Genomic DNA, 25,759 nt, shown 5'->3' on the forward strand with positions numbered 1-25,759 from the left:
TTATGTAACTTTTTTTCATATTTGAATTACCCTTCTGAAATTACATAATGAATTTCCTGCAAAACAGGAAATTATATCAAATATACATATAATCTAACTTCCTGGGGCACCTGGGTGGCGCAGTTAAGACTGCCCACTGTCCTGGGATCAAGCCCCATGTCCCTTGGGCTCCCTTCTCACTGTGGAGTCTGCTTATCTCTTTCCCTCTGTCCCTTGCTTGTGTTCTCTCTCTCTTAAATAAATAAAACCTTAAAAAAAACAAAAGAAAATCTTACTTCTTAAGTCAGTACTTTTGTAGCTTTTGAGTACTTTTGAGTACTTTTTGAGTACTTTTGAAGCTTTTTGTTTAAATGTACATTTCTATGTTTGTACATGTTTATACTTTTTTTTCTTGGTTGTGAATATTTATATATTTAAACAGGGTCACTGTATGGACATCAGTCTGCAACTTTCCTGCAACATACATAATGGACATCTTTCCAGGTACATATAAATCTAACTTACTCATTTTAGTGTTATTAGCTGCAGAATACTACATATGGAGAGGTATTAAATGTTCAAGTTGTTTCTCTGTTGCACATTCATGTTATTTTGCCTTCCTTGCTATTTCAAACAATTGTCAATAAATACCATTAAACATAAATACTTGTATAGGTATGTTTTTATTTCTGTAAGATAGATTCTTACATCAGGTTTGTGGAACAAAAATAGTGTATTTTTAAAGAAGATTTATTCATTTGAGAGAGAGAAAGAAGGGAAGGGTCAGAGAATCCTCAAGCTGACTCCCTACTGAACCAGGAGCCTGAGGTGGGCCTCATTCCAGGACCCTGAGGTCATGACTTGAGCCAGAATCAAGAGTTGGATATTTAACTGACTGAGCCACCCAGACACCCTTTTATTTAGTGTTTTATTGTAATAGTAACATTACTTTCCAGATAAAGCACATTCAGTCCCATCAACAGTGTTTGAGATGCACATTTTCCTACAATTTAATAGTACTTGGTGCTCTTTGTCAATCTAATGAGAAATATGCCATTGCTTTAATCTGAATTTATTTAAATATTGGGTAGACTGAGCATGCTTTCATTTGCTTATTGGCCATCTGAATTTTTTGTAAATTACCTGTCAATAGTGTACAATTTCTAGTATTTTTCATTAATTTTTAGAATTCTTTTGTGTTTATGGATATTTATCATGTGGGTTACAAAAAGAATTTCTAGTCTATCTAGTATTTTAATATCCCCTTTGTTTTGTACTTTTATAGAATCAAATATCTCCATAGAATATTTCCTACATATGATTATTCACATTTCCCTAAATATCTTTTTTTTGTATTTTAAGTCTTTTCTAGCTAAATTTTCTCACCAACTTTTTGTATTGAAAATTTCTAAAAATCACAGAAAAGCTAAAATAATAGTGAAACATCCATTACATCCAAGACTGACTTAGTTAACATCTGACACATTTTATTTTTATTAACATTTCACTCCTAATTACTTCATGCATAACCTAAAAATGAGATTGTCTTAATTTTAAGAGCATGGCATTAGAAAATTAAAAATAATTCCATAATTTCCCAAAGTATCTCAAAAACTGGCTTAGGGACGCCTGGGTAGCTCAGTCGGTTAACTGTCCGCCTTTTGCTCAGGTCTTAATCCCAGGGTCCCGGAACCCAGTCCCACATTGGGCTCCCTGCTCAGTAGGGAGCCTGCTTTTCCCTCTGCCTGCTACTCCCCCTGCTTGTGCTCTCTTTCTCATTCTTTCTCTGACAAATGGATCTTTAGGAAAAAAAGATCCAGCAGGCGCCACTGTGCAGACCAGACTTTGCTCGCTTGTGCATCTTGCTCTACTTCTCTGCGGCCATGTCTAACAAACCCAATAATAGCGGAGATTGAGAAATTCAGTAAATTGAAATTGGAAGAAGACAAAAATACAAGAGAGTAATCCACTACCTTCAAAAGAAATGATTGAACAGGAGAAGCAAGCAGGTGAATTGTAATGAGGCATTGCCACTAATATGCACTGTATATTCCACAAGCATTACCTTTTTTACTTCTTTTAGCTGTTCAACTTTGTAAGATGCACAGAGGTTGGATCAAGTTTAAATGACTGTGCTGCCCCTTTTCACATCAAAGAACTACTGACAATGAAGGTGCCTGCCTCTCCCATCTGCCAGTCTGGCTGACAGGGAAGAAAAAGAACTTGCATGTTAATGCAGGAAGAAGCTGGGTGGGATGACAGTGAAATCTAGAGTTTAAACAAAGCTGGTCCATGGTGTCCTGTAAACTGTAAAATGCAATTTAATCAGAGTGCCATTTTTTTTTGTTTGTTCAAATGATTTTAATTATTGGAATGCACAGTTTTTAAAATATGCAATAAAAATTTTAAAACCTTTTAAAAAACTTGGCTTATAAAATGTTTTTCCAAATAAGAATCTGATCAAGGCCCTCATCTTATAATCTCTTAACTGAGAACAGTCACCACCATCACTTTCTTGTAACTTTTTTGATACTCCCATTTTTAGAATCTAGGCTTGTTAGAATGTCAGACTTTTGGGATTTGTCTGTTTCCTTATGAATAAATACAGAAGTAGTAGTTTTGGTAATAATATGATGATATGTACTTACTATAGCAAAAGGTATACTCTGCATAACATAAAGCATTAAATATGTCATTATATAAGTAAAATATGTTGTCCTGGTATTACTATTGGTATTGCTGAATTTGTTCACCAATTAAGGTAGTTACTAGGCTTTTCCATTATAAACATAATTTTTAACTTTCTAATTAGTAGGCAATAAGTGGGATGATAAACTCTTCTGAACAGTTCAAAAAATTTGACAAGGCACTCATGTATTATGTAGAAAGAATACATGTTAACATGTCTTTGCTTCGTATTTTTATAGTAATTATATGAAACATTAATGATAAATGTTAAAGACCCATTGTTTCTCAATCCTATCCCTGTTGTAGATTTAGTGTGTTTAATTCAGCCCATATACTTATTTACTTAAGATTTTATTGAGAGTGAGCACACATAAGCAGGGGGTAGGGGCAAAGGGGAGAAGGAGAAGCAGACTCTCATTGAGCAGGGAGCCCAAGACAGGTCTCAATCTCAGGACCCTGAGATCATGACCTGAGGCAGAACACTAACTGACTGAGCTACCCAGGAGCCCCTCTAAGTGGCTTTTTTTTTTTTTTTTCTTTTTTCACAGACCTAGGGCCACATCTGGTCCTTGGGAAACATTCATGCATTCTTGTTCTGGATACACTTTGAGATTGTTGGCTGATAGAAGAGCAGCACTAGTTCAAGCATTCTCATGATACTTAGATTTCTCCAGGAAATTAAGACAGCAATCCACTTTGTTCCCAGGTTGTAGCAATCATAGTGCCCCCTCCCAATTAGCATGAGAGATGGGCAGGCATTCTCTTCTCTCCTGGAAGATGTAAGACTCAGCACACAGAGTTTTCCCAAATTCTTTCCTCATCTCCACAACTTGATGTTTTGAATGTACTGAATATGGTATATGGGAGTTTCGTAGCTCGTTTTTGGCAACTTCCTTTTTGAATCCTATCAGGTGCTCTATTTTACAACTTTTTAAAAAAATATTTTATCTATTTGACAGAGAGTGAGAGGGAACACAAACCTCGGGAGTGGGAGAGGGAGAAGCAGGCTCCCCACCAAGCAGAGAGCCCAATGCGGGTCTTGATCCCATGACCCTGGGATCATGACCTATGCCGAAGGCAGACACCTAACAACTGAGCCATCCAAGCGCCCCAACTTTTAAAATCTTGTATCTCTTAAATTCTGAAGACTTAGAGTTTCTGCTAACATTTTTTCCCTTAGTATCTTATTTAGCATATTATTTTTCTTTAGTATCTTGTTAGATACCTTCTTACCCATAGGTATTCGGTATCTACCACACTCAGGTTCAGAAATGTGTTTCTACTTCTTCTTAACCACAAATGCTACAGTTAATATCCCTGTTGATGTCTTCTGGCTCATATGTGGAGAAGTGTCCTCTTGCATAGTGGAGAAGTAGGATAACTTTGTATGTATGTTTCTAACTGTGCCCATGAAAATTGTTTATTTTCCCCTGAGAGACTGGTTAGCTTTATAAATGAAAGACAAGATAAACTATGTAATGAATTTTTAAAATTTTATGTACTAATTTGTTTTTCCTTTGAAAGATTCAAATTTAAAGCTTAATTCTAAATTATTTCTTCTGTATATTCTAATTGCAGTTTTCTCTTTGTCTTACTAATTTATATTTTTTCCTGACTGATTTCTATCCACTTAAAGAGTTTTTCATCTTATTGTTGAGATTATTGACCTACTTTATCTGCAGTGTGGAGTAAAACAGTAGAAACAGACAAAAAAACCCAACAAACCCCACATGATTTAAACTCACTTTGGACTTAATCACTTTTTTTTTTTAATATTTTATTTATTTATTTGACAGGCAGAGATCACAAGTAGGCAGAGAGGCAGGCGCAGAGAGAGAGGAGGAAGCAGGTTCCCTGCTGAGCAGAGAGCCCGATGTGGGGCTCGATCCCAGGACCCTGAGATCATGACCTGAGCCGAAGGCAGAGGATTTAACCACTGAGCCACCCAGGCGCCCCATGGACTTAATCATTTCTTCCTGGGAGAGCGTAGCAACCTGAAATGGCCAAGGTGGGTGATGGGTGAAAAGAAGCAGTGAAAAATCAAGCTTACTTAGTAGCTCCAGACAAGTAACACTAGAAATCTCCAAGTAAATAAATAAGGTCAAGTACCCTGTGGGAGAAAAATCTTAAGATTCATCAAAAGCCAAGAATAACCACAGTTTGGAGGCACTAATATATACAAGCACGACTGACAAAAACCTATGGAGCTTAAATGTGAATTTTAAAAACAATTTTAAGATTAGAAGTATAATTCATAAGTATTCAAGGTATTTTTAAAGAACACCCTACACTTTTTCTTTTTTTAAGGATTTTATTTATTTATTTATTTATTTGGCAGAGACATAGTGGGAGAGAGAACCCAAGCAGGGGGAGTGGGAAAGGGAGAAGTAGGCTTCCTGCTGAGCAGGAAGCTTGATGCAGGGCTCGATCCCAGGACTCTGGGATCCCGACCTGAGCTGAAGGCAGACGCTTAACAACTGACCCACCCAGGCACCCCCATACTTTTTTTTCTCATCCAATCTCAAACTTAGAGAAAAGTTGCAAATTTGGTGCAAAGATCTTTTCCCCCCTGAACCATATGAAAGTAAATTGCTGACTTAATGCCACATTACCCTGAAGGTGCTGGGTATTTCCTACAAACAAAGACATGTCCCGAAATATAGAATCATATATACATATAACTGAAATACAGAATCAGAATCAAGAAGTGAACATTAAGGGGCACCTCGGTGGCTCAGTTGGTTAAATGTCTGCCTTTAGTTTAGGTCATGGTCCTGAGGTCCTGGTATCAAGCCCTGAGTTGGGCTCCTGGCTCAGCCAGGAGTCTGCTTCTTCTCTGTCCCCCTCTGCCCCTCTCCCCTGCTCATGCAAATCTTAAAAAAAGAAATTAACATTAATACATTGCCACCATCTACATTAGATCCCATCCAAGTTTTACCAAGTGTGCCAATGTCATTTGCACTAAAGAATCCAGTTCAGAATCACACACAGTGTTGAAATGTCATGTCTCTTTAATCTCTAGTCTGAAAGTTTTTGTCTTGCCTTGACTTTTATAATCTTGACACTTTTGATGATTTTAAGTCAGTCTTTGGAAAATGTCTCCAATTTGGTTTTCTTTGATGTTTCCGCATAAGCAGGTTATGCATTTTGGAAGGTTGCCAACAGAACTGATGGTGCGTTCTTCTCAGGGCATATCAGGAGGCACATGATGACCCATTACTGGTGCTATTCTTTTAATCAGTTAATAAGGCATATCTGCCAGCCTTCTCCACTGTAAAATTAGTCTTTTTCCCTTTGTAATTATTAAGGATTTTATGGGAGGGGGTATTCTGAGACGATATAAACATCCCATCCTTCAGCAAAATTTGTTGATTAATTTGTATCAACATGGACATGTCATCTATTTCATTCAAAGTTTATATTATTGTTATTTATATTAATATTAGGTTTGTCCAGATTTGGCACGTGGAAACCCCTTCAATCCAGCCTCTATGGCCTTTTTTTTTTTTTAAGAGTTTCTTTGTTAGAATGAGCATGAGCAAGGGGAAGGGAGAATCTCCAAAAAGACCCCACATCCAGCACAGAGCCCGATGCAGTGCTTGATCCAAGGACCTTGAGAGCAGACCTTAGCTGAAATCAAGTCAGATGCTTCTTCTTTTTTTTTTTTTTTCAATTTTCTTTCTTTCTTTCTTTTAGATTTTATTTATTTATTTGACAGAGAGACAGTGAGAGAGGGAACAAGCAGGGAGAGTGGGAGAGAGAGAAGCTGGCCTCCCGCCAAGCAGGCAGCCCACATGGGCTCGATCCCAGAACCCCGAGATCATGACCTGAGCCAAAGGCAGATGCTTAACGACTGAGCCCCCCCAGGCCCCCCAAGAGTCAGATACTTAACCAAATGAGCCACCCAGGTGCCCCTCTGTAGCCTTTTAATAACCAGTCCCTATCATTCCTGATAAGTGAATGTGTCCTCACTTTAACATAAAAGATGTTCTAGGCTCATTTTCTATTTGCTCGGCCCTAAGACTGAAATCAATCATTTCTTGAAAGAGCCCTGGTTTCTATTAATGAGTATTTGGAGGCCAAGATCTGGGTACCAGCATGTTTATTGCTATTGCAGTGCCACTGTTCCCAGGCCCTCTAAGTGGACAAAGCTAATGAATATAAATACACACACAGAGTGCATACACATATTTATATCTATACTTATTTTTATATCTATATATAATAGATAAATAATGAAACAATGAAAATACAATCAATTATAATTCTAATCTAAAATCACTGAGTTCATTCTAGTTGTATCCCTTTACATATTGTGTAACTCCCTTCGCTGATGGAAGAAATGTTCATTTTATTATCCTTAAATATATAGTTATGTGTATATAAAATATATTTGATTAATCTTCCTGGAGATAATAAAAATCTCATTGCCACTGCCATACTCTCCCTGGACAGATACCCTTCACCATGCTCAGGCCCTCACACAGTTCTCTACGGCCATCATGGCTTTACTGAGGTATATGCCTACCATGCTCAGTTCTGCCAAATGGCTTTAGGATTAAATTGTTAGGAAGAAAAAGAAAAGTAAAGATTCTTTCCCATCTAGGTCAGAGGGATGTGATGTGAAAGGGACGAAACCCACTGTTGCTGGCTTTAAAGATGGAGGGAGGGGGCCATGAGCTAAGATATTTGGCAGCCTCTAGGCTGGTGACAGTTCTCAGCTTATAGCCAACAAATGAAGAGCTTAGATCTACAGATATAAGTAACTAAATTTTGCCAGTAACCCAAATAAGCAGGAAAGAGATTCTCCCCAAAGCCTCCAGAAAACAATACAGCCCTGCTGATAATTTGATTTTAGTGTGGTGAGACCCATTCCGGACTTGTGACCTATAGAACTCTAAGATAATAAATTTGTGGGGTTTTTTTTTCAAGTCACAAAATTTGTGGGAATTGGTCACAGCAGCAGGGGAAGACTAATATAATGGTCATTTGATTTTCAACAAAGTTCCAAAGACTTCTACTGTTGAAAATACCATTTGTAAAAAAATGGTATTGAAATAATTTGGTATCTATATAGGAAACAAACAACAACAAAAAAAGAATCTCAACCCCTACCTGACACCATGAACAAAAATTATTTCAAAGTAAGTTCTACTCCTGGGGCGCCTGGGTGGCTCAGTGGGTTAAAGCCTCTGCCTTCAGCTCAGGGCATGATCCCAGGGTCCTGGCATCAAGCTCTGCATCAGGCTCTCTACTCAGCAGGGAGCCTGCTTCCTTCTTTCTCTCTGCCTGCCTCTCTGCCTACTTGTGATCTCTGTCTGTCAAATAAATAAATAAAATCTTAAAAAAAATTAAAAAAATAAGTCCTACTCCTAATATAAAAAACTGCCATTACAAAGCTTTCAGGAAAAAACATAGGCAACTCTTTAAATATTTTTCAAACTTGGCAGCAGACAAGTTTCTTAAGTCACAGCAGTAACTAGAAAAGAAAAAAACTAGTAAGTTAAACTTTATTTAAAAAGGCTTTTGCTCATCAGAAGACACTATTAAAAAATGACCAAGAAATTCAAATGCTAGGAAAAATATTCACAAAGCATTTGTCTGACAGAGGACTGATGTCTAGGATATATTAGAATTTATATAACTCAACAATGAAAATACAATCAATTAAAAATGGACAGAAAATTTGAGCAGAAGAAATGTTCAAATGGCTAATAAGCGCAAAAAAAGTGGTCAACATCAGTAGTCATTAGGGAAATGCCAATTAAAACCACTATGACACATTATAGAACACCATCTGGATATGAGATACATATCCAGAATGATAGCACTAAATGCTGGTGAAAATGTAGGGAAACGAACTCATACATTGTTGCTGGGAGTGTAAAATGGTACAACTATTTTGGATAAAGTTCTGGCAGAAACTTATAACACTGAACTTATACCTATATACCATGTCCAAACAATTCTTCTCCTAGTTGTTTATCCAAAAGATATGAAAAAATACCTTCATAAAAGACACATCCAAGAATGTTTATAACTGCATTATAATAGCAAAACACCTGGAAATATCCTAGAAGCCCATCAAGAGGAGAATGGATAAAGAAACTCTGATACAGCCATACAATGGAATCCAACTCTGTAGTAAGAACTATTTAGATATATAGTAAATACACAAACATATCACAACATGGATGAGTTTTAACAATGTTATACTGGGGAACTGACTGGGAAGAAGCCTGAGGGAACTTTCTGCCGTGATGGTATTTTTCTTTGATAGGATTTTGGTTGGCACAAAAATTTTGGTTTGTATTAATTTGTCAACATTCTTCAAATGATAAATTTAAGGTAAGTGTGGGTCACTGTTTATAAATCTTACCTTAAAAACTGCAACAGAATGTTGAACTTTAGCTAGTAATATGCATGCTAAAGTGTTTAGGAGTGAAATATACTGATGTCTGCAACCTACTCTGAAATACATTTTAAAAAAATGGACCAGTTTGTGGATGAAAACCAGGCTGGACAGATAGCTAACTAGATGATAAAGTAAATATAGCAAAGTATTAATTGTAGTATCTAGGTGGTAAATACATGGTATTCATTTTATAATTTATAGTTTTCTATGGAAATTTTCCTAAGAAAATGTTGGTGAAAATTAAAAAAAATAATAACTATCAACCCATAATTCTGTATTCAGTGAAAATCTCTTCTAAGAATGAGGGAATTTTCGTCCTCTTCCTGTAAGTGGCCTGAAGTGATCTCTGAAAATGGCTACCTATTCACTTGACCCGGAAAACCCCACAAAATCATGCAAATTGAAAGCTTAAATCTTTGGGGCGCTTGGGTGGTTCAGTTGTTAAGCTCAGGTCATGATTTCAGGATCCTGGGATCAAGCCCTGCATTGGGCTCCCTGCTCAGCAGGGAGCCTGCTTTTCCTTCTCCTGCTCCCCCTGCTTGTGTTCCTTCTTTCACTCTCTGTCAAATAAATAAATAAAATCTTTAAAAAAAAAAAGTTCAAATCTTTGTGTTGACGTTAAGAACACTTGGTGAACCTACCATCAAGGGTATGCATATCAGGGGCCATCAAGGGTATGCATATCTGCAAAGCCACCAAGTCTCTAGAGGATGTAACTTTACAGAAGCAACATGTGCCATTCTGTCACAACAATGGTGGAGTTGGTAGGTGTACCTAGGCCAAACAGTGGGGTTGGACACAGGTTTTGTGGCCTAAAAAGAGTACTGAATTATTGCACATGCTTAAAAATGCAGAGAATAATGTTGAACTTAATGATTTAAACGTAGCTTCTCTGGTCATTAAGCACATCCAGGTGAAGAAAGTTCTGCAGTGCAGAACTTACAGAGCTCGTATTTGGATTAATCTATACATGACTTCTCCCTGCCACATTGAGATGATTCTTACTGAAAGAGCAGATTGTTCCTAAACCAGAAGAGGAGGTTGCACAGAAGAAAAAGATATCTTAGAAGAAACTGAAGAAACAAAAACTTGTGGCCTAGGAATCAGTTCAGTATAAAATAAATGGAAATAAAAGTACACTCACATACATATATGCGCATGTGTGCATGGATACACACACATATAACTAAAATATACCACAATTATAGCATTTAACTTGGTAGAAGCGATGATCAGTGTATTCTAACATCATTATACTACTGGACAGGAAAAATTTTAAGTTTAGACTTTGATAACTTAAGTATGTCCTGCTAAATTAAAGATTTCGCAAAGTCACTGAAATAATGCAAACAGAATATATTCCTTCCAAAAGAGGAGGACAATTTAAAGAAGGAATAATGGGGGAGAGGGGAATGAAAACATTAAAAAGTTACATATAACATATATAGTAATGTGATAAAATGGTAAATAAATACAAATATGTCATTAAATGACTGGATAAATAAAATCTAATTATATGCTATTGTCAAGATACACATTAAAATAATTATACAGAAAGGCTGAAAATGAGGAAGCAGAAAAAACATCAGTCAAAATACTAACCAGAAGAAAGTTGATGTAGCTATATTAATATTGTGTAAAATAGACTTTAAATAAAAGCATTATATTGGGGCACCTGGGTGGCTCAGTGGGTTAAGCCGCTGCCTTCGGCTCAGGTCATGATCTCGGGGACCTGGGATCGAGTCCCGCATCGGGCTCTCTGCTCAGCAAGGAGCCTGCTTCCCTCTCTCTCTCTCTGCCTGCCTCTCCGTCTACTTGTGATATCTCTCTGTCAAATAAATAAATAAAATCTTTAAAAAAAAAGCATTATAAAAAGATCAGCACAAAATGAAATATTTAAATCTCCAGTAATTTATATAAATCTAAAATTATGTGTTACTAAAAATACAAACATTTAAGCCAAAATTACTGAAACTACAAGGAAAAATAACATTACAGCCATAGTGGGAGATATCACATATTTCTTTTAGTAACTTATATTTAAGAGACAAAAACAAGTATGATTATAGAGGACCTGGACAAAAAATTTACAAACTTTAGTGCATACATTTAAAAAAGTATACTATATATAATAACTGCAAAAGACAAATTATTTTTAAGGACACCTGGGTGGCACCCAGTTCCATATATATATGACAACTTAATTTATGACTCTTGCTAAGAGGTGAAAGGATAGCCTTTTCATAATGTGAGACAACTGGTGTGTGCACACACAAAAAATTACACCCCTCTTTTGTCTTACAGAAAGAGATGGATTCTAAGAAGTTTTATGACAAAAAAAATGTGTAAGACAAAACTTTAAGAATATAGAAAACTAAAATTATGACCGTGGTATAGAGAAGATTTTTTTTTAAAGCTTTACTTATTTTAAAGAAAGAGTACAGACATGCACCTGTGCCTGTGTGGGGGAGGGGCAGAAGGAGAGAATCCTCAAGCTGACTCTCCTGGAGCCTGATACAGGTCTCCATCCCATAACCCATGAGATCGTGACCTGAGCTAAAACCAAGAGCTTTATTTTCTCTCCATTAGCCAAGGTAAAATCTTCTCATGTATAAAGTTATTTAACTATTTTATTAGTCAATGGCCTTTCAACCTTAACTAGTAACGCTCGCATGATATAATGGGTGCCTGCTTTGCCTGGCTGTGCCAGAGGAAAAAGGAGTTAAGCTAGGCCTGACTTTGAAATCATGTTTCTTGAAAACAAACAAAACTGTTGATTTTTGCATTCTTCCCCGTAACATGTATACTTGATCCCACAGAAAACTCATGTCTAAGGGGCGCCTGGGTGGACAGTGGGTTAGGCCTCAGCCTTCAGCTCAGGTCATGATCTCAGGGTCCTGGGATCTGGCCCTGCATTGGGCTCTCTGCTCTCTGAGGGGAGCCTGCTTCCCCCTCTTTCTGCCTGCTGCTCTGCCTACTTGTGGTCTCTCTCTGTGTCAAGTGAATTGAAAATACAATCTTTAGAAGGAAAAAAGAAAAGAAAAGAAAAACCATGTCTAAATTATTTGCCAGATATGGGCGCCTGGGTGGCTCAGTCAGTTAAGTGTCTGCCTTCGGCTCTGGTCCTGATTCCTGGGACTGAGCCCCATGTTGGGCTCCTTGCTCAGCGAGGAGCCTGCTTCTCCTCTCTCTTGCCTGCCCCTCTGCCTACTTGTGCTCTCTAGTAAATAAATAAAATATTTTAAAAAATAAATTATTTGCCAGATGAATTGATTAACACCCCCCCCCCAATCAAATTAGTGTCCAAGAAAGAAACAACTTGACCATCCACCAGGAGGACCTCCCGCTCTCCTGGGAGTCAAACTTCTACAGACACCTAAATAGAGGCACGAGAAGAGCATATCCATAACACAAAGCGTCACTAGTCATCACCAGTCACGCAACCACCCTCAATTATGAACACAGAACAAACCGCAACAGCAGCAGAGGTCCCTTCCTCCGTCAGACAATCCCACAGTTATGTCATTACCAGGCAGCTTCCAGTACGAGTCACCTCACACCCAACGGCATGTAGAATCGCACTCAGAAATACGGAAATACAACCACACACACAGCCGCCGAGGGCCTCCCAGTCAGCCTGTAACCGTCTCGCGTTATCTCACACACACAAAAAGGGCCTGGCCAGGCAGGGAGGGGGTCTCTGCGAGTCCGAGGCTCCAGCTAGTCCCCGCCTCAGCCCCAGCTCCTCCCCCGCACATGGCCGCCTGAGGGTCGGTCCCACCTTCTCCAGATCTTATAAGACCCGGGGATGACTCTCCTCAACTGCAGTCTCAGACCCCAACAGCCCCAGCAGCTTACGCCTGACGCCTGCGCACTGAGCGCAGGCGGGCACTCCCAGGAACACCAGCGGCGCAGCCGTTGCGCGAGCGCGTTTTAGCCGCGGAGTCCAGGAACCTCGCGGAGGTTTAGAAACTGGGCATCTCAGCGCCCTGGCCCGCCGGGCTACAACCTTCCGGGCGTTGGACTACATTTCCCAGAGCCACCGCGTCACCAGTGCGGCTTCATTTCCGTTTGTTCGCGCGATTTGGGGAGCTCGCGTGGGGAGGGCAGCGTCTGTGGAAGAGCTTGGCTCGGCTCCGGCTGGGCGGGCGAACCCCAAATTGGGCTTGGACCCCGGGCGCCAGATCCTGGATCCTGAACCGCACCTTCTGTTGAGGTGAGGATGTCCGGAAGGCCGCGGCGGAAGCGTCGCTGGGATTGCGTGTATGTTGGTCTCCAGCCGTTTTGTGCTGTGAGCCAGCCTGCCTGTTACTGATGAAGGCGAATGAACGTGTGCGACTGTGGTTTTGTGTGTAAGCGTTTGTGTGAGGGTGAGTCGTGACTCTGAGGGTGTAGTAGTACGGCTGTGACAATGTGTTTGTGACCGCGTGCTTAACTGACTGGGAATGTGCCTGTGTGATGGTGATTGTGTTGTGTACCTCGTATGTGACCGGGGGTTTGCTTGTGTCTGTGAGCTGTGCGACAGTGCTCTTGTGACAGGGTTTTTGGATGTACTTGGGTCACTTTGAGGTTGTGTATGCGACTGTGTGTTGTGTGTATCACTGAAGTTTGTGACTTTAAGATGTTATGAGAGTGTTGCTGTGACCCGGTATTTGTGACCACTTATTTCTTTGATCTGGTACTTAGTTGCATTTTTCTGTCTGATTGGATGGCTGTGTGTATGCCAGATGTGTGACTCTTGGGACTGTGAGTGTGTCGCTTTCATGACTGTGTGAAGATAGTAAAAGTGCTGCTGTGAAATGCTGTTTTTGGCCTGGTGTATCCCTGACAGGGTGCTTGGATGTGCTTGAGTCCTTGTGTGTATGCTCTGTTTATGATTGGATTTTGTTTAAAATAAGAGGTGGTCTGAGGATGTAATATTAATTTGGCGATTGTGACTCTGGCTGTGTGGCCACCGAAGTGTGTGTGGCTTTTTCTAGTCAATTTGTGTATTTTATAGTCTGTGATCTTATGGGAGTTTAGTGAGGTACAGAGATAAAATTGGGTTTTTGTATTTTGGGGGTTCATTATGGGACTGAGTCTGCCCATGTGTCTTGAGTCCCTTTGGCTTTGTCCTTACAGAACTTGACATCTTTCTCTTCTGACCTCAGTAATCCCTCTTTACACATGGCCTATACACATGGCCTGTGTTGGTTCTTAGTTCACACTGGGATTGTAGATGTAGGTTTCCTTTTGGTTTCCAGGTGTCCTCTCACCTTACAGTCTTAAGAATGTTGAATGCAGAAAAGTGATAGGAAGGAAAGACGTCAGGAATTTGCGACCCTGAATGAAGACAGCTATTTTTAAATCACAGACCTGTTCTTGACAAGATTAGAGCTGATTGCACCTTCAAAACAGGCTATATGGAAATATAATGGGGAGTAGGAATACTTCTAGAGAGTGTGTCAGAGGAGTCAGTCACATACTTTAGAACCGGTAGTGCTCTGTCTCCAGTGGACAATTTTGAATCCAGCAGTAAATTCTGGCCCAAGACAGCTGGAGTCTTGGACCTTCTATCTAAAACAGAATACAGAATTGTTCTATTCTCTAACTTTCCTCCAGGGTAAATGAGGGATAATTTGGGGGGCTGGGTGGGTAAGAGCATGTGTTCTAATTTAGAGTATATCCTAAGAAAGGTATACTATCTTATGATTCCATTTTCTTTTCCTGAGAGTAGAGTCCAGAGAAGGAAGAAATGGCTGTCGTACATTCAAAAGCAAAGTCCAAGGTGAGTAGATGTTTCCTCTTTGTTTCTCTAAATGCCTTTATTTTTTAAGGACATAGGAATCTTTGTTTTCTTTTTCCTAGTTAAGCTTTCTCAAATAATGGAAGTAGCAAAACAGTTTTCTGTAGATTGGGAGCAAGGAATATGTGCAGTTAATTGAGAGAGATACTTCCCAACAGTGGTTAAATTGAGGAAGAATGGATTTGAGACTTGTTAATTTAAATAGGAGATGATATTGTGTTATTTCTGACACAGCAGCATTCTTTTCTTTCTTTCTTTTTTTTTTTTTTTAAAGAAAGAGTTGGGGCGCGGGGTATGGAGGAAGGGGAAGAGGGAGAGAGAGAATCTTCAGCAGGCTCCATGCCCAGTGCAGAACTTGAGGCGGGACTTGAATTCATGACCCTGAAGTCATGACCTGAGCCTAAATCAAGAGCCTGACATTTAATCAACAAAGCCACCCCAGGTGCCCCTGTTTGGTAGTTTTCAAACTACACAAAAGTATAATAAACCATCATAGGCCCAGCTTAAAAGTTTTCACTTGCCAATCTTATTTATTCTGACTTCAGTTTGAATTCCTTTCTAATTTTCCTTTTGATTTCCTTTTTGATTTATGCTTTATTTAGAAATATGTTATTTAGTTTTCAGGTATTATGAGGATCTTCCAGAGATCTTTTTGTTACTGATTTCTAATTTCATTCCATTGTGTTCAGAGAATATACTTTTTATGACTTGAGTCCTTTAAAATTTATTATTAAGAGTAGGTTTGTGACCCAAAATGTGTGGTCTATCTTAGTAAATGTTTGGTGTGCACTTGAAAAGACTGTATTCTGCTATTGTTGGATGGAGAGTTCCATAAATGTCACTTAGGTATAGATTGATAGTGTTGTTGAAATCCTCTGTAGTACCTTTACTGATTTTCTGTCTGTTGCATTTATTTCTTTCTCCTCGTAATTTCTTTAAGTTTCTCCTTCATATATTTTTAAGCTCTGTTATTAGGTATGTGAAAGTTTTAGGTAATATGTGCTGTTGGTGAATTGATCCCTTCGTCATTATGAAGTGGTCTTCTTTATTCCTGGTAGTAGTCTTTGCTCTGAGCATCTACTTTGTCATATTTAATGTTACCAGTCCAACTTTCTTTTCATTGTGTTAGCATGAAATATCTTTTACTATTCTTTTATTTTTAAACTGTTTATGTTCGATGTTGGAGTGCATTTCTTGTCAGCTGCATTTCATTGGATCTTGTGTTTTTATCCAGTTGACAATTTCTCTTACAATTAAAGTATAAATAGACCATTTATATTTATATTATATATAATTTATATTATATTAAATATACCATTTATATTTAGTGTGATCATTGATGTGGTTTGGGTCAAATCCATCATCTTGTCCCATCTGTTCCCTATGCTTTTTTCCTTCTTTTCTCCCTTCTTTTGAATTGTGAGAGAGCTTCAAACTAACGATACCAATATTTTTACTAATTATGTGAATACAGAAAAACAATCAAGACTTCTTGACGTTCATAGGTTATGACCTACCCTACAGTTAGGCTCATTTGTTTCATCTTGCTTTTTACTTTTAGTGATTGTGTTTTCCTGACTTTGCTTTAATTTCATTTTAAAATTATGTAAAATATTTACTTATCTCCAAAATCAAAACTACAGAACAGTGGTAAATTCAGAGGAGGCCGATGTTCATTCCTATCCCCTTCAACCTGTTTCCTTTTTCTCTGTATAGGTAATAACTACCTGTACTTTTATTTGGTATATTCTTCTATTTTTCTTTTAAATGACATATGTTTATGTGTATGTGTTTATATGTATACATAGGTACACATACATGTATACATTTATTTTTTACGTCTCCATTCCTAACTAAAAGGGAGTATTCTGTGTACACTATACTATACCTTTTTTTTTTTCTCTCATGTGTTTAATGTACCCTGGAGATCATTCTTAGCAGCCTACAGAGATTGTTCTTACTCTTTTATAATTATCTATTCTGTTATATGGGTGTATTAGTTTATTCACCTAGTCTTCTGTGAGTGGGCATTTGTTTTTTTTCCCCACTATTTTGCCATTATATAATATAGCAATCAATAACAATGTATGTGGTTTCTATATGTAGATGTTTATCTTTGGGGCAAATTTCTAGAAGTGGCCTACTTTTAGTTTATTTTAATGTTTCTAGTACAAATTCTACCTGAATCACATCTCTCAAGTAATAATGAAATGGGTGCATTTCCTTATTTTTCCCTTTCCTCATCTTTTTCTCCATTACCCAAGTTAAAAAGAGAAAGGTCTTAGAGTTTATCTTTTTATTTTTAAATATTCTTTTTTCTTAGAATTTATTGAGACTTTTTTTAGCCATTGCATGTCCTTTCTTAAAATTTCACAAAACTATTATTTCCTTGTTTTCTGATATCAAAGTAGTACATGTTTGTTGGTGTGACTTAGAAAATACAAAAGAAAGAAGAAAATAACAATTACTCGAAAAAACTCCTTTAGATTGAATCATGGTTCATATATGGAATCTATCTTTAATTTAAAGTCCTTCTTTTTTAAAACTTCTTCTTATAGAAAAATTCAAGCATGTATGAAACTAAGAAGTATAATGCTTCCCCGTGTACCCTACCCATCCCTGTGCTTCAACAAATATACTTTTGTAACATCCAGATATGTATTTCATCCACAAATATTTTAGTATGTGCATCTAAATGATAAGAACATTTTTCCTTAAAAAAATACAACCATGGGGCCTCCGGGTGGTTCAGTCGGTTAAGCGTCTGACTCTTGGTTTTGGTTCAGGTCATGATCTTGTGGTCATGGGATTGAGCCCTGTGTCTGGCTCTGAGCTCAGCTTGGAATCTGCTTCAGATTCTCTCTCCCGCTCCTACTCTCTCAAATAAATAAATAAAATCTTTAAACCACAAGTCTCAATAAATTCTGAGAAAAAAGAATATTTAACAATAAAATGATACACTAAGACCTTTTTTTTTTTTTTAATTTGGGTAATGGAGAACCACAGTATCATCACTATAAAAAAAAAGACCCACCTTTAATACTTTCTTATGTTATGAAATAACAAGTCAGTATTCACATTTCTCCCATTGTCCATAAATATTTATTAGAATTAAGATCCAAACAATACCTGGGGCACCTGGGTGGCTCAGTGGGTTAAGCCGCTGCCTTCGGTTCAGGTCATGATCTCAGGGTCCTGGGATCAAGGCCCGCATCGGGCTCTCTGCTCAGAGAGAGGTTCCTCCTCTCTCTCTGCCTACCTCTCTTACTGCTTGTGATCTCGCTCTGTCAAATAAACAAATAAAATCTTAAAAAAAAAAAAAAGATCCAAACAATACCTATTTAGTGTAATAATGTGATATGTTTCTTAATCTTTCTTTTTCTTTTCTTGCAGTTTATTCCAGAAGCAGTTTTCTCATAGAGCTACCCATATTCTGGATTCTGTTGGTTGTATATGTGTGGTGTCATTTTACATGTTCCTGTCTTTCTTCTAAACTGGTATTTAATTCTAGAGGTTTGGTCAGGTTCAGAGTTTTTTTGTGTGTGGCTTTGCTTATTTGCTTTGCACTAATCTTTCATACTTAATGGTGAATGCTGCATAACATTAGGTTGTTTTCCTTTATGTGATTTTAGTAGCCATTGGTTGTCTTTACTTGGAATTTATTATTTTATCAGAGTTCAAAATTATATATATATTTTTAAGATTCTATTTATTTATCTGAGAGAAAGAGAGTGAGAATGGGAGAGAGCACAGGCAGGAGGAATGGCAGAGGGAAAGAGAGAAGCAGGTTCCCCGCTGAGCAGGGTGCCTGATGTAGCTCAGTCCCAAGACCCTGAGATCATGACCTGAGCAGAAGGCAGACATTTAACCTACTGAGTCACCCAGACATCCCACAAAATGATTCTCCAATTCTCTTATTTCTTCTGCAGTTATTAGTTGGAATACTTCTGTAAAGGGAACCATCCTTTCATCAATGTCTTGGTTATTCTAAAGTATAGCACATTTAAAAAAATTAGGATAAAAGCTTGCTTTTACTTATTATTTTTCAGCATCTTCCAAAGTTCATCTTGTGTTTTTCTTTTAAATTATTATCCTGAATTTGAAGATTTAAATATATTTGATATGTTTTATCTATAGCAGTTATTGTTCTTATTAATACTCAGATTGTTCATCTGTGATATGGGATCCTCTTTACTCCCTCTGATTTGGCTCCTTTTGGATTCTGTGGCCCTGGTCCTTGAGGTGGGTGAAACCTTTTGTCTGGTGCTCCGTTGGCAGTGAAATGATTCCCTGTATCGGTGCTGATCCATCTGACCCTCTCTAGGTACTATTCCATGGGGAACATGGAACAGTGGGGGGAACCTTTCTTTGGGTTAGCTTCTTCTTGTACTAAGTGATTAGTAAGTGATTCAAAGCTTGACTGTTACTTTCATTTTGGATTGTTGTCTTAGTTTTTTTGACAACTGGCAGTTCAGCTATTTTTCAGCTCATCTTTTGATAGTTTGGTGTGGTATTCTTGACAGTGGGGTGCGTCATCAGTTTTGTCAAGGTACTTGATAGTGTTGTGTATAAATCCTCTGTATCATTACTGCTATTTTTATCTACTTGTTTTGTTAGTTGCTAAGAGAAAGATGTTAAAATTTCCAAGTCTGATTGTGGATTTGTCCACTTCTTCCTTTAGTTCTCTTAGTTTTTGCTTCATATATTTTGGTGCTTTGCTGTTAAATCTCTACACAATTAGAATTTCTGTGTCTTCTTGATGAATTTATCCTCTTTGTCTCTTGTATTAGTCTTTGTTTTGATCTCTGTTTTGTCTTATATTAATACAAGTACATAGGCTTTCTTTTGCTTAGTATTTGTATGGTATGTCTTCTTCTGCCATTTTACATTCTTCTTTGTTTTTTAAGTTTTTAATTAACATACAGTGTAATATTAGTTTCAGGTGTACAATATAGTGACTCAGCACTTCCATACAACACCTGATGTTCATTTCAGCAAATGTCCTCCTTAATCCCCATCACCTGTTTTATCAGTCGCCCTACCCACCTCACTTCTATTAGTTTGTTCTTTACAGTTAAGAATCTATTTTTTGGGGACACCTGGATGGCTCAGTAGGTTAAGCCTCTGCTTTCGGCTGGGAACATGATCTCAGGGTCCTGGGATCGAGTCCCTCATCGGGCTCTCTGCTCGTGGGGAGCCTGCTTCCCTCTCGTCCTTCTCTCTCTCTGCCTTCTTCTCTGCCTACCTGTGATCTGTTTCTGTGTCAAATAAAGCAAAGAATTTGTTTCTTGGTTTACCTCCCTCTTTTTGTTCCCCTTTGTTTGTTTTGTGTCTTAAATTACACATACGAGTGAAATCATATGGTATTTGTCTTTCTTTGACTGACTTATTTCATTTAGGATAATACCCTCTAGCTCCATCCGTGTTGTTGCAGATGGCAAGATTTCATTCTTTTTATAGCTGAGTGATACTCCCTTGTGTATATATACCACATCTTTATCCATTCATCAGTGGATGGATACTTGGGCTATTTCCATATTTCCATTCCAACAATAGGCTATTGTTGGTAATGCTGTTATAAAACATCAGGGTGCATATATCCCTTTGAATTAGTATTTTTGTATCCTTTGGATAAATAGCTAGTAGTGCAATTGCAAAAGTCATAGGGTAGTTCTATTTTTAACTTTCTGAGGAGCCTCCATACTGTTTTCCAGAGTGGCTGTGTACCACTTTGAATTTCCACCAACAGTGCGTAGGGATTCCCCTTTAACCACATCTTAGCCAACACCTAATGTTTCTAGTACTGTTGATGTTGGCCATTCTGACAGGTATGAGGTGATATGTCATTGTAGTTTTGATTTGTATTTCCCTGATGATCAGTGATACTGAATATCTTTTTATTTGTCTGTTGTCTTATATTAATACAGGTACACAGGTTTTCTTATGCTTAGTATTTGTATGATCTATCTTCTTCCACAACTTTACTCATCTGTGTCTTCGTATTTAAAGTACATTTCTTGTAAAGAACATATAGTTGAAACGGCTTTTTTTCTTGTCTTGATATTGTCTTTTTTTTTTAAAGATATATATTTTTTTATTTTTAAAGATTTTTATTTATTTGACAGATCACAAGTAGGCAGAGAGGCAGGCAGAGAAAGAGAGAGAGAGAGAGGAGGAGGAGGAGGCAGGCTCCCTGCCAAGCAGAGAGCCCGATGTGAGGCTCGATCCCAGGTCCCTGGGATCATGACCTGAGCCGAAGGCAGAGGCTTTAACCACTGAGCCACCCAGGCGCCCCTTGATATTGTCTTTTAATTGGAATGGCTGGACTATTTACTTTTTTTTTTTTTTTTAGAATTATTGTCACTTTATTTTTTTTTTTTGCCAATTTATTTATTTTCAGAAAAACAGTATTCATTATTTTTTCACCACACCCAGTGCTCCATGCAAGCTGTGCCCTCTATAATACCCACCACCTGGTACCCCAACCTCCCACCCCCACCCCGCCACTTCAAACCCCTCAGATTGTTTTTCAGAGTCCATAGTCTCTCATGGTTCACCTTCCCTTCCAATTTACATCTTTTGGATTTTTTTTAAAAAGATTTTATTTATTTATTTATTTATTTATTTGACAGAGAGAGAAAGAGAGAGAGATCACAAGTAGGCAGAGAGGCAGGCAGAGAGAGGGGGGGAAGCAGGCTTCCCGCTGAGCAGAGAGCCCAGTGTGGGACTCGATTCCACGACCCTGGACCATGACCCAAGCTGAAGGCAGAGGCTTAACCCACTGAGCCACCCAGGTGCCCCAGTGTGATTTTTTTTTTTATCTTATCTGAAGTAGTTTTAGTTGTTAAATGGGCACAATTACCTATTGAACTTCCACATCTGGAAGAAGTAGAATTTTTAATTAAATGCTTATTGAATATCTATATCATATATTTGGAGCAATGGTTCTCCCTGGAGGATGTTTTAGAAATACATCTGCATGCTTTTGAATGTTAAAATAACATTTTGAGGGTGAAGTCATCTGGCTATTGAAGGACTGAAGTAATGCATCCTGATTATAGGGTAGATGACTTTTCTATAAAGGGATAGACAGTAAATACTAAGATATCTGGGCCACATGGTCTCTGTTGCAGTTATTCAACTCTGCCACTTTAGTATGAAAGTAGGCAAAGATAATTTATTAACAACTGAGTGTAGATGCATTCCAATAAAGCTTTATTTATAAAAATAGTTGGTGGGCAGTAGTTGGCTAACTTCTAATCTAGATGCTCTGCAGTACACAGCAAATGATTGATCTATGACCTGCAAAATGGAAGACCATAGCTGGGGGAAAATATGTTTATAATAATCTGGGTCTAGAACTTCTCACATAAAGCATTATTTTTTGCATGATTTCTACAAACTGCTGAATTTATCTATGTTACTATTATTGCATGGTTTTACTCTTAATCTTCCAGGAATGCTTGAGAATGATTGAGAAAAGACTATACTTTGTTTTATTTAGAAATGTACTGTGACTTTTAAAGTCACAGCACTGATATCAACACTGCTTGTTATATTTTACTTGCCAGTATCCCATACTTGCAGAAGCCTACATTTGTAGATAATGGATTTCATTGAGCCTGTTGCATACCCAAACACATCACACACAAACATACATATGCATTCATACATGTACACATATATAGACTTTATTTCAAAATGTCAAATATAAATAAAAGTTGTCAACAATACTTAGTTCAAAACTTCTGGGGAAGATGCCAGAGTAGGAGGACCCTAAGCTCGCCTTGTCTCATGGATACAAACTAGGTAACAACTACATTAGTAAAAGTGAGCCCAAATATCGCCTGAAGACTTTCAGAACAGACTCTCCATAGCTAAATGTAAGGAATAGGCCACACTGAAGAGGTTAGGAGTGTAAGGATGCAGTTGGGAGCTAAATGGACCCACAGAACTGTCTGCAGGAGGGAGGGACACTGCAAGCATGTAGAGGAGAAAACAAACAGATCCTCACACCAAGCACCCCAGGCATGGGAGCCGCAGGCACAAATCCCCTTAGTATTTGGCTTTGGATTTCATGAATCCTTGCAAACAGCGGGTCTTAACACCTGGAACTTTAAAAATCAGTAGGCTTGGCTCTGGGAGAGCTGGGAGGGTGAGAAAACTGAGTCCCTGCTCTTAAAGAGATAGCATAACAAACGGCCCCACAGAGGTGCAGCACAGAAGCAGCAGTTTCAAAAATACCTGGGGTATATGGGAGAGAGATTTGTTTCCTGATCTCTCCAACTTGTGCTGGAGGGGCAGGGATCATTGGGAGTCATCTCCACAAACAAAAGAACTGGCAGGCACCATTTTCCTTCCCCATCCCCCATTCTAGACACACAGATGCTTATGGGAACCAGTGCATCAGTGGTATTTCTACATAACTTGCTAACGGTGACTGTGCCCCTGCGCCCTTCTGCAGATCCACCCCTAATAGCCAAGTCTCTGCTCTGGGTCTCTTCTCGTAGACCTGTGCAAAATTTGCTAACACCCTGCAACACACATGCATACTCCTGCAGACCTGTTCTTCCAATATGCCAGACTAGAGCTTATCCAGAATGGTGCCACAAGCTTGGCAGTGTGCAAACATCCTTGACATGGGCCAGCAACCACTCCAGTGTGACTCCTACTCAGGGGAGAGGAGAAGGTAACAACCACACACCACAGTCCAACTGAAGCTCCAGCTGGGGGTTGGGTGTAGACATCTGGTCTGACTGCAGGCCCTACCCACCAATGAAAGCTTCTTAGGGGACAACACATGGAATGCGCCCTGTAGTTTGGTGCTACTTCGGCTCTGGCACATGCCCGATGTGACTCAACTTAAGCCCAGTGCAGCCCCATTCTGGCCCACAAACAGTGCAGGAACCAAACTTAACACACAACAGGCAGAAAGACATTGCAGACAACTGAACTGAAGGCAAAAGTAGCTCAGCTACAAAGCGGGGAACAACATGCAACACACATAAAGGATATTCCTGATGTGCCAGATTCTGGTGATCAGGGGACATTGCACTGCAGGGTATTACAGGAATTCTTCATAAGGCCACTACTTTCCAGAGCAGGAGATGTAGCTGATTTTCCTGACATATAGAACAGACACAGAGAGTTAGACAAAATGAGGAGGCAGAAGAGTATGTACCAAATGAAAGAACAGGACAAAATCACAGCAGGAGATCTAAATGAAATGGAGATAAATAATATATACCTGATAGAGAATTTAGAGTAATGGTCATAAAGATACTCTCTTGACTTGAGAAAAGAATGGAGAACTTCACTGAGACTTAACAAAGACATAGAAAACATAAAAAAGAACCAGAGATAGAGAACTCAATAACTTAAATTAAAAATACATCAGGTGATGGATAACTGCGTGGCTCAGTGGGTTAAGCCTCTGTCTTTGGCTCGGGTCATGATCTCAGGGTCTTGGAATTGGGCCCTGCGTTGGGCTCTCTACTCAGCGGGAAGCCTGCTTCTCCTCTCTCTCTGCCTACTTGTGTTCTTTCTCTCTGTCAAATAAATAAATAAAATCTTTAAAAGAAAATACATCAGGTGGAATCAACGGTAGTCTAGAAAAAAACAAAAACAGAGGACAGAATAATGGAAAGCAGTCAAGCTGAATAAAAGAGAGAAAATAATAATAAAAAGTGAAAATAGAGAAACTGAGCATAACCATCAAGCGTAAATAACATTCACACTACAGGGATCCTGTAGAAGAAGAGAAAAAAGGAGGCAGAAGTTGTATTTTGAAGAAACAATAGCGGAAACTTCCCAAATCTGGGAGAGGAAACAGAAGTCCAGATCCAGCAGGCACAGAGAGTCTCCAACAAAATCAACACATTGCACTCCACGCCAAAATACATGGTAATACAAATGGCAAAAAGTAGTGATAAAGAGAGAATTTTAAAAGCAGCAAGAAAAAAGAAAATAGTTGATATGAGGGAAAAGGCTCGTATAGGCTATCAGCTGATTTTTCAGCAGAAACTTTGCAGGCCAGGAGGGAGTGCCATACAGAGTACTAAATGAAAATCCTGCAGTTAAGAATACTCAGTCTGGCAGAGCTATCATTCAGAATAGAAGAGATAAAGAGTTTCCCAGATAAAAATTAAAGAAATTCATGTCCACTAAACCAGTCACATGAAATGCTAAAAGAGACTATTTAAGTGGAAAGGAAAGACCATAAGTAGGAATAAGAAAGTAGGAAGAATAAAAGCAGTAAAAATAAGTATATCTATAAAAATCAGGGGATTCACAAAAGAAAAGGATGTAAAGTATGACATCATACACATAAAATGGAAGGGGAAGGAGTAAAGAATGTGTTCACACTTAAGCAACCATCAACTTAAATAGACCACTATATTCAGAAGATGTTATATACAAAGCTAATGGTAACCAAAATAAAAAACCAGTAATGGATATACAAAAACTAAAGAGGAAGGAATCCAAGTATATCACTAAAGAAACCCAACAATGAGAGAAGAGAACAAGAGAAGAAAGGAACAGAGACCTACAAAAACAGTCATTAACAAGTAATGAGGGTGCCTGGGTGGCTTAGTTGGTTAAGTGACTGCCTTCAGCTTGGGTCATGATCCTGGAGTCCCGGGATCAAGTCCCACATTGCTTGACATGGAGTCTGCTTCTCCCACTGACCTCTATCTTTTCATGCCCCCCCTCTCAAATAATAAGTAAAATCTTCTAAAAAAAAAAATGAAATGGCAGTAAGGATATACCATTCAATAATTACTTTGTACACATACTAAATGCTGCAATCAGAAGATGTAGGATGATGGAATGAATAAAAAAAGCAGAATCCATCTGTATGCTGCCCACAAGAGACTCATTTCAGACCTAAA

General features: G+C 38.4%; 1 protein-coding gene and 1 long non-coding RNA gene across 6 annotated transcripts in view; both read left to right on the forward strand.

The window, feature by feature from the left end:
* The window catches only part of LOC122911597 (zinc finger protein 420), a 186,268-nt gene that overhangs the window by 116,175 nt on the left and 44,334 nt on the right, over positions 1 to 25,759 (forward strand). For 3 of the 5 annotated variants that reach the window (XM_044256433.1, XM_044256435.1, XM_044256436.1), the window contains exons 1-2: positions 13,023 to 13,298; positions 14,799 to 14,849. The exons of 1 other annotated variant lie outside the window; for it this stretch is intronic. The gene's annotated coding sequence lies outside the window, so the exon portion shown is untranslated. Of the gene's footprint in view, positions 1 to 13,022; positions 13,299 to 14,798; positions 14,850 to 25,759 lie in introns of those variants that run through there. One more of the 5 variants, XM_044256438.1, reaches the window with a different exon arrangement.
* On the forward strand, positions 208 to 2,134 carry LOC122911620. The gene is made up of 2 exons (XR_006385495.1): positions 208 to 483; positions 2,063 to 2,134. It is a non-coding gene; the product is annotated as an uncharacterized LOC122911620 (long non-coding RNA).

This window comes from Neovison vison, chromosome 7 (genome assembly GCF_020171115.1).
Source record: "Neovison vison isolate M4711 chromosome 7, ASM_NN_V1, whole genome shotgun sequence".
Classification (NCBI taxonomy): Eukaryota; Metazoa; Chordata; class Mammalia; order Carnivora; family Mustelidae; genus Neogale; species Neogale vison.